The sequence below is a fragment of the Ursus americanus genome, chromosome 10, assembly GCF_024610735.1.
Source record: "Ursus americanus isolate L20-20 chromosome 10, mUrsAme1.1.p, whole genome shotgun sequence".
In the NCBI taxonomy this organism is placed as follows: Eukaryota; Metazoa; Chordata; class Mammalia; order Carnivora; family Ursidae; genus Ursus; species Ursus americanus.
Genome location: NC_142136.1, coordinates 13820868 through 13833238, shown reverse-complemented (window position 1 = coordinate 13833238; position 12371 = coordinate 13820868). Strand labels below are relative to the sequence as shown.

The 12371-nt window shown below is 38.7% G+C and overlaps 1 pseudogene; it reads right to left on the bottom strand.

Moving 5' to 3' along the window:
- Positions 1–8272: 8272 nt before the first annotated feature.
- LOC148109331 (U6 spliceosomal RNA) lies at positions 8273–8368 on the bottom strand (annotated as a pseudogene).
- Between the last annotated feature and the right edge of the window lie 4003 nt (positions 8369–12371).

Sequence of the window (12371 nt, the reverse complement as noted above, 5' to 3'; positions counted from 1 at the left end):
TACAGCATTATATTAGTTTCAAGTGGACAATATAGTGATTCAGCAATTCTCTGCATTACTCGGTGCTCATCGTAAGTGTGCTCTTAATCCCCTTCACCTAATTCACCCATCCCCCCACTCCCCTCCCCTCTGGTAACCATCTGTTTGTTCTCCACAGTTAAAGAGTCTGGTTTGGGTTTGTCTCTTTGTTCATTTGTTTTGTTTCTTTCTTTCCACTATGAGCGAAATCATATGGTATTTGTCTTACACTCTCTAGCTCCATCCATGGTGTTACAAATGGCAAGATTTCATACTTTTTTATTGCTGAATAATATTCCTTTGTATATATTTACCACTACTTCTTTATCCATTCATCTATAGACGGACACTTGGGCTGCTGCCGTAATTTGGCTACAATGAGTAATGCTGCAGTAAACATAGGGATGCATACATCCCTTTGAATTAGTGTTTTCCATTGATAGGTTTTTTTTAAGAGAACTTGCAGAAAAGTAATGTCCAGAGAGACAGGGCTCTTGAGATTAGAGTCAGATTAACTCAGAGCTGCAACAAGATTCTGTCTTTTCCTCCAAGGGGAGACAGAGGCCAGTCTTAGGTCAGTAGACAAATAGCCGAGCACAAATGGACAACTCGGTGTGTCTGGCAACAAGACAGAGACAGAAACAACAGCGGATTAAGCAAGTGCCAGATGCTGGCTAGCATGCTATTGTGGGATGTTAGAAGTAGCAGTTATGACGTTGCTAAGCAAAGGCACTTTGTTACCATTACGCATTTTCCCCTTCCACTGAAATATAAACCCACAAGGGGAAACAATCCATTCTTTATTATTTTTAAAAGAAGCTTTCTGTCTGAAAAACAATTTACTGTCACCAGAAATGTGTCTTCTTTTAGAAGTGTATAATTGGCTGCCATTTGACATTATGTGGCATTATTAAAGTCTTAAAATTCTCTTAATGGACTTTTTTTTTCTTGCCACTGAGCAACATTTTCACAATTCCAGATTCCCTTCCCGTCCTACCTGGCATAATCTATTTTGAGAGCTTCTCAGCCAGAGATGATTTTGAAAGAGTCAGGTTCTTGGTACAACTTTATAGGATTAAATGAGTCAGACTGATATAAAGATAAAATGTAACCATGGGTATTATTACTGTGGATTAATTTTTATTCTGTGAACCACACTAGGAAGGCCTTGTCAACTAACATAAGAACTGCTGGTTTATGGAAATGTAGACCTCTACCTTCCCGCCCCCCCATTCTAGAACAGCTCTCTGCCTCACTGTGGCAAACATTTATGGATCACCACTACGTGCTAGAATTAACAGGACAGACCAGGCAAATGTGGTCATGGTTCCTCTTCATCTGAAAGAGTGCTCATTGACAATGCAAATCTCCAGGCCTCCCCCATGAGGGTCACCTTCCCTGTGATTCTGCTTCTCCCTTAGGGTTGAGACTACTGAGCAAGGGGGTGAAAATAAATAGAAGACCATGTCTTTGTTCCTTTGAAATGCTCAGAGTAGTTAGTGAAAACAAACCTCTTGCATAGAAAGCAATTTGGTTTTATTATCGTGCAATATAGAGGCACTGGGCAAAGAATACACTTGAATACATGGCTGGCTGAATGAACGAATTCAGTGCAGACCAAGTATGGGAACAAAAGGGGTATACTTGCTTCTCCTACGCTCCTCTGCCTTCTATGTGATTCTTTCGTTTCACAAGGTTAGCAAAACATGCCATGCCTCTTTAAGCAAAACTGGGCCTTGTCACCTTTGAAGCTATACCAGCATGATGATGTTAAAAGATACAAAGTGCTTCACCTAGTCTCAGCAGATCCTAGTTACTAGCTACGGCTACTAAGGAGTGGAATTTAAAAATTCTAATTCAAAAATGTGGCAGAAAAAGATTGAAAAAAAGTAAAAAGAGGTAAAATCGGAAAAAATAGGAACAACAAAAGAGATGATTAGAAATAATTCCAAATCTATTAATCATCTCAAAAGGCATAAGAGGGCCAAACCCTCTAGTGTGAAGTACAGAGATATTAGTTTGAATAAAAGAAAACTGAAATTCAGCTCTGTTCTCTTTACAAGCAACACACATAAAATGACAGCGCTAAAACGTAAGGACAGGGAAAGATTGAAAGTGAAAGGAGGAAAAAAGATATACCAGGCGAATGTTAATGATAAATGTACTTGAGGCCACTGCAGTCATATTATTCTGTTCCCTGTAGCTGTAAGATTCCAGCTCCTGCACATTTTAAAGGAACAAGAACACATAATTAAATACCAGTTTCAGGTGCATGACAGTTCAGCCAAATATTCAGGCTTGTTTTAAATTCTGAGCTCTTTTTTTTCCTCTTAGAAAAATGCCAATTTCTAAGTTTATTTTCATAAAAGAGTTACAGTCCTATGATTAGAGATCTTAATTTCATTTTCTTATGAAAATGCTATGGATGAAGACACATTCTATATGAAACATGTTTCCGTAGGAAATTGGACCCTCTTTCGCGATCGCTCATGAACTTGACCTTTGCGAGGCTGTGAGCTAAGTGCCACAGAACGTTAACTGATGGGATGCTAAGGACTGGCAACTTCCCCAGTGAAACTCAGTTCGGACTGCCAACATTGGGGTGGAGAGGGACTCTTTGCAGAAAATTATGGAGGGTCCCATTCTAACATTTGTCGTATCCTGCAAGCTTAATACAGAAATGTGGCTGTTGTTTTTTTTTAAGTGGTAAGGCCTTTCCGCATATGGCTGCAGTCCTGTGTGTGAGCGCTCCAAAGAGACCTCCCGCCCTTTCCATGCTTCACTGCCAACCTTGGATGATCACGTCTGATTTTACTAATCCTGGGGGACATGGTGGGTCTCCTTCTGGTCAAACCAGTGGTTAAATTATACTGTTCCAAGTCATTGTTTGTTCTGAGTTATTCCTCAGGAGTGGCTCAATAGAAAGTCATTTAATGTGGAAAAAGTGAGTGCCAAAAAAAAAAAAAAAAAAGTTGAGAGGTTCAAAATTCATGCTTTAAAAACACTGAGGATATTGAACAGTCCCTCGGACCGTCCCCATATTGACTGGCTCCTGCCTCTTTGGCAGACCTGGCACTGAACTTGGGTATTGGGAGGGAAAGCTTCTGAGGTGACCCAGCTTTCCCTGGAGAACATGGCCATTAAGCATCCTCTATTCTTCTCTTGCAGGAGTGCTCCATACTGTGAGTAAAATCCCATAATGACAGTGGAAATCCTGCTTAGTGAATAACTGATCTTTCTATTCTTTTTGAAGTGGGGAAATGGGGGCATGTTTCTTTATAGTTTTTCTGGGGCTCTTAGTCCTTGTGCTGTATGAAATAAACCCAAAACACAGCTTGTGGTCTTTTCTTTGTTAGTTTGACAATGAAGGTGTTGTGAATCAGGACATTTCAAGACAGCTCTCTGTTGTAATATACATTTGGGGGTAGGGACTAATTTTTGAAGATTTATCAGTCTTGTGCTTGAAGAGGCATATCACAGGAAACGTTTTGTACCTTACAACTCTTTCCTGCCTATGATTTATTGGACCATGGCACTATAAATCATGCTTTCTGATTCCCTCTTCTCTTTCTGAAATAAGTGACTCATTCTGTAGGATCAAGCTTGCTCTTTTTTCTTTTTCTTCTTCTTTTTTTTTTTTTTTCATTTTCACTGAAAACCTTGTTTTCATCTGCCCCGACCATGTATATGTCATTTTTCCTGGTAATTCTCCCATGTTCTGGGAATGCCCGTTTAAAGAATATTTCTGTAAAAGTCATATATCACCTAGGAAATGCAAAAGTAAAACATTTAAAATATTTAAGTCCTTAAGAAAATGCATAGGTTTCAGTATATAAGCCGCATTATTGTCTGGAAACATGGTACAAATGAAATTTTATCTTATTTTGATTTTTTTCCCCTCTTTCTGTAAAGACTGTTATTTTCACTGGGCTTGGAAAATATGAATTCAAATGATCAGTCAGGTTGTAAGCAATGTTTATTTTTTGAAGCCAAACTCCTAGAAAACCGTAAAGAAAATAATCATATTTTTTACAACACTGCAGGTAAACAACAAACATATTTAGAAACTAGAAGATTTTAAAGCGAATGACAGGGTAAATCAATAAATTCCACATGGAGGGAAGAAATGATTTTTCTATTCAGGATATCAAACAAAACTAGCATGATTTTAATGGCTGAAAGAGAAGGCTCCCCATTTGCACTTGCGTGAGGGGGAGGTTAAGGATTAGCAGTTGCTCACATAAACCACGTCTGGTAAGAACCATATGAATAAGTGTTTGACATTTTCAGTTGGAAAGGAGCAGCTTGTCTTCAGTTCTGAGAAGACTTCCCCTTGTGACAACATCTTTTTCCCTCTTTTGATGAACCAGTTTTTAATACCAGCTTCGCATAAGCAAATGCGCTGTAGTCCAGAGGGCAGAACTTTCTGAGGTGGCAAGGTAGCCAAGACGAAAGGGGAAGATAGGACCATATTTGCCCATCGAAACCAAATCTGCTGCTTGTGAGTTTGCCAGCACATGTTTCCTAAGCTCTTTCCACCCACTTGTGCTGTGTTTCACAATTCTCAAACCCAAAGAAGCAGGGAGAAAGTGGTGACATATAAATCAGATTGTTTTCTACTTGACATCGACTTCGCAGAGGATTCTAGTTTTTTATAGATCAAATGTCTTACGTAGAAATTACTTGTTGGACAACTACTAACCCAACATTTATTGTTGAAGGCCTACTAAGTGCCCAGAAAATTATGATTCATATCCAAGAGAAGATATGTTGCTTCGTGAGTACAAAAGACCACGCCAAACATCTGAGTTCTCCTCCTCCCTCTACCACTGGTTATATGACCACTACGGATCACCCGATCTCTTGGCCTTAATGAAAATGAGGAAATTTAAATAAATAGATTCTAATGGGCCTTCCAGTTCAAACATGATAACATCAGTGAACTCAACTGAACCTACAAACCAACCTCCAGAAGAGGAAGTAAGAGGAGACCAAAAGGCATAAAGCGAACAAAAAAGTGCAAAACAATGGGGGTGACAAAACATGCTAGGATGTGAGGCAGTGCCCAACTAACATGTAAAAGTGATGACTTCTCATCTCAATAGACATACGTGACTCCATGTCCATTTAAAAGAGATGAACCAGATCCCTCTGGGAGATATGTGTCAGAGCGGGGGGAGGGGGGCATTTATGTTTTGGCAGTGCACCAAAAGTCATGAAAGTAACCTTCACAGGGTCACAGTTTCCTAGGTGAGCTGGCTTTGGCGTGCAGGAAGAAGGGAAGACCCTCTCTTTGCGGAGGGCAAAGAGTTTCCAGGATGGGCCAATTATACTTAATATTTATTCAGGATCTCAGAACTCATTTTAGCGCGTTAGGTGTGTGAGGTCTCTGGCTCGCCGGGATCTGGAGGTGGTTTGACATGGCTCCTGAAATGTCCTACTTTGACTCCAGTCATGCTCCCGTAGCCATCTGGCTGCCGGCCATGATGAGGAAGCACATTTCCCCTGGGACTCTGCTTCTACTCGTTTGGCCCTGTTCCTGCTGCCTTGCTTTCATCTGCCCGCTTTCCCATTGCTGCGAAAGACAAGCCCAAGCAATCCGTCGTAGCCGTGATTTCTGGTTGAACTGCCTTCCCCCAACTGGCATCAATAATCAGCTCTCGTGAAAAAACAAAGCAGGCATCAGTAGGAAGTCAGTCCTCCAGTATTAGGACTAGAACCAGGAAATGCGTTAGACTCTTCCAAGACGCCCAAAACTCCACTTGCCAATTATCCAGCCCCACTCCCACTTTCAAGAGAGAATGTATTTTATTTTTAGCAAGACTAAGGGAAAGTAAAGGGACTAATCCAGGCACTTTTATATAATTACGTATCTAATCTTCTTAGTAACCTTTAACATTATTTGATATAATTCCAATTTTGCAATGAGGAATTGAAGGTTTAAAAGGTTAAGTAACCTGCCTAAGGTCAAAGACTTAATATGTGATAGAAATGGATTAAAACCCTTGAACTAAAAATTCTATTTTTTTTCCACCAGGCCATTGCTTTTTGCAAGTACGTAGAATAGCAATTACCTTAGTTCCTCTCAAATTCGAAAGATCAAAGAAAGGATGTTACGGGAAGGATATATATATACACAAGGAAGGTTGAATGTAGCAACTACATCAACTAATGAGTTTAAACTGGTTACTTCCAATGCTTTAGGTAGAATAAAGAAAACCGTAAATGCTTCCTCTGTGATATTGGGCTTCTGCCTTTTTTGAATATCAAGAGTAACAAGATTTTGGCTTCTGCATTAATCTCATATGAAATCATGAGGCGTCGCTGTAAATGTTTGGTTCATGAATATGAATGATCATTTTTTATAAAAATATAACATTTAAACACTTGCTCTATAATTAAATGTTATTTTGAAGATTTTCCATTTCCAGGTCAAGATTTCCCCTGAAACTATAATCTAATTAATGGTGCTCCATCATTTGATTTATAAAGTGAGGAATTCACCTATAAGAGAGTCAGACTACCGGTCCTGCAAGGTCGAACTTCATTGATAAAAAGCAAACAGCCAGTGAACATCCCTGAAGACTGTAAGGTTCTCATGCCACTGATTCTTGCCATGGTACCAATAGATGTTTTTGGCTTCATGTCGGTTGTTTGTCAAGGAATTATAATAATATTTTTCAAAAAGCTTTGCTGTGACTTCCATTATACTGAGAGACTATTTTTTCCCCAACCTCCCTACCATCTGTTTTGATTCTACATTGGAAAATCTCCCTCGTATTCCATCCAGAAGGGCTAAGTGAAATCAATATGGCAACAGCAGATTGCCGATACATTCCAGCTTTTAAGTGGGATGTTGTTATGATTAACAGTGGCCCAGCTCTTTACCTCTCTATTATCCCAGTGCTATCTCAGAACATTTTAGTACCTCATCACATTCAATTAATTCTATATGCTTCCTAAACATGCAGCATAAGGCTAAAAGAAATGTGAAGAAAAAAAAGATCAATTATATTTAGCTTTCGGCAGAATTGGAATGATACGGTTTTCCCTTTTTGTCTATTTTGGTTAAGGACCGATCAATATATAAGAATACCATGTGTTTTAAAGTAGGGGCAATGAAAATCATTAACAAGATCTATTATTTTACATGCCATATGTTTAGCTAGAAATTATATTGAACACTTGGGCTTTTTTCAATATTACTATCCCAAATAAGAAAGAATTTTTTAAAACTTTTATAACACCTAATTATATTTTTCAATCTGTCACTGTTAATTTTTCATAATCTAGCCACTAATAAATATGTGTATCTCTGCAATTAAGAGCAACTGGGTTATTAGGGATTACAGTTTATAGTGGCGCAGTTCTGGGTAATGACAAGGGTCCAAGGGTGTTTGAAGTAGATTGAGACTCGGGGTCACTGGAGATGCTATCATCAAAAAATGGCGGTGCTAGCCTGTTGTGTGAATTCTTCACATACGGGAGTCTCGGAGGAACAGGGTAGACGTGGGGAGGATAGATTCAGGAGGTATTTGATTGCAAGAGTCAGAAATTTTGACTAATGCAAAAAACAAAGTCATTATCTCATATAAATGGGAAGGCTTGAAGTGTATCGCACTCACACAAGATGCAGGCCATTCTTCTTGATCCATTCCTCATCTTCGCTAGTCTCTTTCACTCTTGTGTTTACTTCGTCCTCTGCTGTTGCAAACAAGTGCTCTCCATATGGCGAGAAAGATGGCCATGGGCATCCCCAGATTTCCAGCTGCTTTGTTTAGCAGAGTTTAAAGAGAACTTGTGTCTTACAAAGCCCACATACAACTCCCAGGACAAGATTTCTGTAACCCTGGTTGGATCTTGTATCCTCTCCTGGACCAATCACCAAGGATGGAGAAATGGGGACCAGTGTTTGTTTGAGCAGGCTTGGGTCAGGGCTGTGCACCCCTGCGATCCAGGGAGTACAGGGTGTTATGAAAAGGTGATTCAATTGCTACAGAGGAAAAACTTTTGATCCTGGCTAATTAATTAATCATGGCTAATCCTATGTGGGACTAATCAGTCTAACTCATGTACTTATATTTAGCTACCTGGAGCTAAGCTAGTTCACAAATAGCTCACATGCAATCCTTTTATACTCTTGTGTATGCCTCTTTTACATAAATGTTTTGCCTGGTCTCCTTCATCACAGTGTAAATTTTCAAGCTTCATTAAGTGACTGTGTCCTACCTATAGCTCCACCTGCTTTATAGTAGAAAATTAAAAATGTTTGTGAAATGTGCAGGGACAATGCTAATCTTCTCTGCATCATTACAATTTTAGAATATGTGGTAGGGATGTAAATTGGTACAGCCACTGTGGAAAACAGTATGGAGGTTCCTCAAAATATTAAAAATAGGAATACCATATGACCCAATCATTCCACTACTGGGTATTTACCCAAAGAAACAAAAACAAGGTTTCAGAAAGATATATGCACCCTATGCAGCATTATTTACAATAGCCAAATATGGAAGCAACCTAAGTGTCCATCAAGAGGCAAATGGATAAGGTTGATATGGTGTGTGTGTACACACACACACATACACACACACACATACATATATATGAAACAGAATATTATGCAGCCATAAAAACAGATGAGATCGTGCCGTTTGACAACATGGATGGACCTAGAGGGTATTATGCTAAGTGAGAAAATATGTCAGACCAAGAAAGACAAATGCCATATGATTTCACTCATAAGTGGAATATTAAGAAAAAAAAAAGGAAACAAAAGGCAGGATCAGACCTATAAATACGGAGAACAAACTGATATTTGCCAGAAGGAGGAGGTGTGGGAGGATGGGCAAAACGGATGAAGGGCAGTGGGAAATACAGGCGTCCAGTAATGGAAGGAATAAGTCACGGGACTAAAAGGCACAGCAGAGAGAAAACAGTCAATGACATTTTGATAGTGATGTATGGGGACAGATGGCAGCCACACTTGTCATGCGCAAAGCATAATGCATAAATTTGTTGGGTCACTATGTTGTACCCCTGAAACTAACATAACAGGTGTATCAACTGGACCCAAATTTTTAAAAAAGTTTGTGAAATGAATAATAATAATCATGCTTTTTCTTACTTTTGTGGAGCAACCACAAAATTCCTGACCTCTCCCACTCCCTGCCTCTCCTATTACCCCTTTATTTAGGGAACAAATAGCCCAGACATTTGAATACTTTTAGCTCCACAGATCTTTGGAGTTCCCTCCCACTGCCCACCTTCTCTCCCTGCTGTGTTAGTCTCTCATTGAGACAGAACATTAAGTTGATCCTACAGCTGCTTGGGGATTTACTCAAACTAGCATAAAATGAGTAACTGACAAGTGTTTGGTTTTTTCCTAATATCATTGTATATAGGCTCTGTGTTCAATACAAATAAATTAATTCTTTATTTTGCCTTCAATTGGTGATTTCAGTGGAATACTATGCAACTCAGAAAATACTATTGTCGAAGATGATAAGAAGTCCAGATATTTTTTCACATGTTAAATGAAAATAAGCACAATATATACAGTTTAATAAGTCTTGTCATAGGTATAATGATCTATAATTACACACACATATGTATACACATATAAATGCATATGTATATTAACTAATTCACCAATACACTGCTGGGTTTACTTTGTTAGTATTTTATTTAGGATTCTTGCACTTCCTTAATAAGTGAGATTAATTTTAGATCATGTGTGTATGTGTGTGTGCATGAGAGCTCTCCTTGTTCAGTTTTGGAGTCAATATTATATAAGCATTGTAGAATGAATGTGAAATTTTCCATCTTTTTCTAAACTCTGGAATAGTTTAAGTGAGATAGCTGTTTTGCATTGCCTTGGGGTTTTTTGGTATTCACTTGGAAAATTATCTGGCTTGGTAGTCTCGAATTAAGGACAGAGGTTTGCCTTAATGTTAACTTTACCTATAATCATTCATCCACTGAAATATTTTAAATCTTGATTCAATTTTGGGAATTTCTATTTTCTTTTTTTTTTTAAGGTTTTATTTATTTATTTGACAGAGAGAGACAGCCAGCGAGAGAGGGAACACAAGCAGGGGGAGTGGGAGAGGAAGAAGCAGGCTCCCAGTGGAGATTGCTGGGATCACGCCCTGAGCAGAAGGCAGATGCTTAAGGACTGCACCACCCAGGCGCCCCTGGGAATTTATATTTTCATTTAAAATTGTCCCTTTCATTTATAATTTAAAATGTACTTACATAAGGTTGTGCAGAGTACTCTCTTATAATTTCTTTTTTTCTTAAAGATATTTCTTTGTTTATTTGAGAAAGAGAGAGAGAGAGTAGAGCAAGAGAGAGAAAGAGCACGAGCAGGGGTGAGGGGCAGAGGGAGAGGTAGAAGCAGACTCTCCTCTGAGGAGGGAGTGCAATGCTGGGCTCCATCCCAGGACCCTGAGATCATGACCTGAGCCAAAGGCAGATGCTTAACCAACTGAGCCACCCAGGCACCCCTCTTATGATTTCTAATACCCTCTTTGTATCTGTAGTAATGCTACTTTTCTGTTATTCATATTTCCCTCTTTTTATCAGATTTGTCAAAATTCTGTATATTTCACACTTTTGTTTACTTAGCTCTATTGTCTTTTAGTTTTCTACTTGATTAATTTCCACTTTTATCTTTCATCTTCTCCACTCTCTTTAGCCTTATTTCACTACATTTAATTTATTATTTAATTCATAATATTCCTAAATATCATAATCCGGAGTTAACAAATAAACTGGTTTATCCATTACCCTAATCCATGGGCATGAGGATAAATCAAACTTAAAATTCTTGGCAGTCAGTACACTATTCTATAATGAAGTAACGAAGAAGATAGTATTTTGTGTAAAGAATTTTTAGTAACTGCAAAATCTCCCACAAGTGTTTTGCCTATATAAATGCCCTGACTTTAACAGGAAGACTGTTGAAATAATCAACAGGTCCCAATTCCTTCATTTACATATTTAAATTATCCTGGTACCATTAGAGAGACCTAGTAGTTACCACACATTTCAAGGCTGGCAATTGGTTAAAAAAAAAAGGTCACCAAGTGATAGTTACATGACCCAACTAAAATTATTATCCTTTGAAAGTTGCTTCTATACATACTACTTCACTCTGCCCAAGTTCCAAGGAAAACCAGCAATTGTAAGAAATGTTGCATTTCACTGCTGCAGCCTCCAGTAGCCTAGGACCAGTGGCCATCACGTTGGGTCCAGTCCTAGACCACCCCTTCCTCATTAGGTGGCCTTGACAAGCCACAGCTCTGTCTGTCTGTCTTTAATAGTGACGTGAAGACAAAGGCATAGCCACATACTTCATCCCAGTAACTCATTCACCATATCATTAGATCAACAGGAGTATTACTGTTAACGAGATGATACTTTTAAAATTCTTTGTATGTCTTTGACCAAGCAAAAATAAAAACAAAGAAGCAGCTATTTTTAAAAGAAGAAATACTCCACTGGCCTTGGACTCAGATCTGAGTCTGACCCCTCTTGCTTTATGTGGAGAGGACTCAATTAACCATGAAGACATTCAAGGAAGACTGGAAACTTTGCCCAACAGGCAGGAGGCCAGCCATGGCATAATGTACTATGAAATATCATTAGCTTCCTTTAAAATTTTGTCAACCTGAGTTGAAATGTAGGTGAAAATTTAAAATATAAAAAAGAAACATGTCAATAGTATTTTAGTGTTAAAGAGAAAAGAGCTTAATTATTTTATGTTTAGAAAAAATTAGAGGCTCATTGAAACACCTTCAAACAGTACAGAAAAAGATAAAAGTAAACCTGCTATTTTCTCACACACAAAATGAAACATAATCTCGCCATGCCCTTTCCAGACATCTGTGTATATGTTGTCTATATTCGAATTAAGGGAATCACACAACTGTTTTTTTCCCTCATTGTATGTTGTGAACACGATCTCAGATTTTTCAATAATATTTTAAAATAAAATGAGCACAGGTGATCTGCGGTTTGCGGTTTGAATGGTGCCCCTCTTCCCAAAATATGTCCACTTGGAACCTGTGAGTAGGACTTTATTTGGAAATAGGGTCTTTGCAGCCATAATTAAGTTACAGATGTTGAGATGAAATCATTGTGGACTGTGGGCCATGAATCCAGTTTTGTCGTTATACGAGAATGGCAGGGGGAAATTAAAGACACAGACGAGAGGGCCAGTGAGAAGAGACAGAGAATGGAGATATGTAGCCACCAGCCCAGCAATGCCAGCAGCCACCAGAAGCTGGAAGAGGCAAAGGACAGAACAGGGCATTCAATTAATCATAGCTAATACAACGATTTTTTTT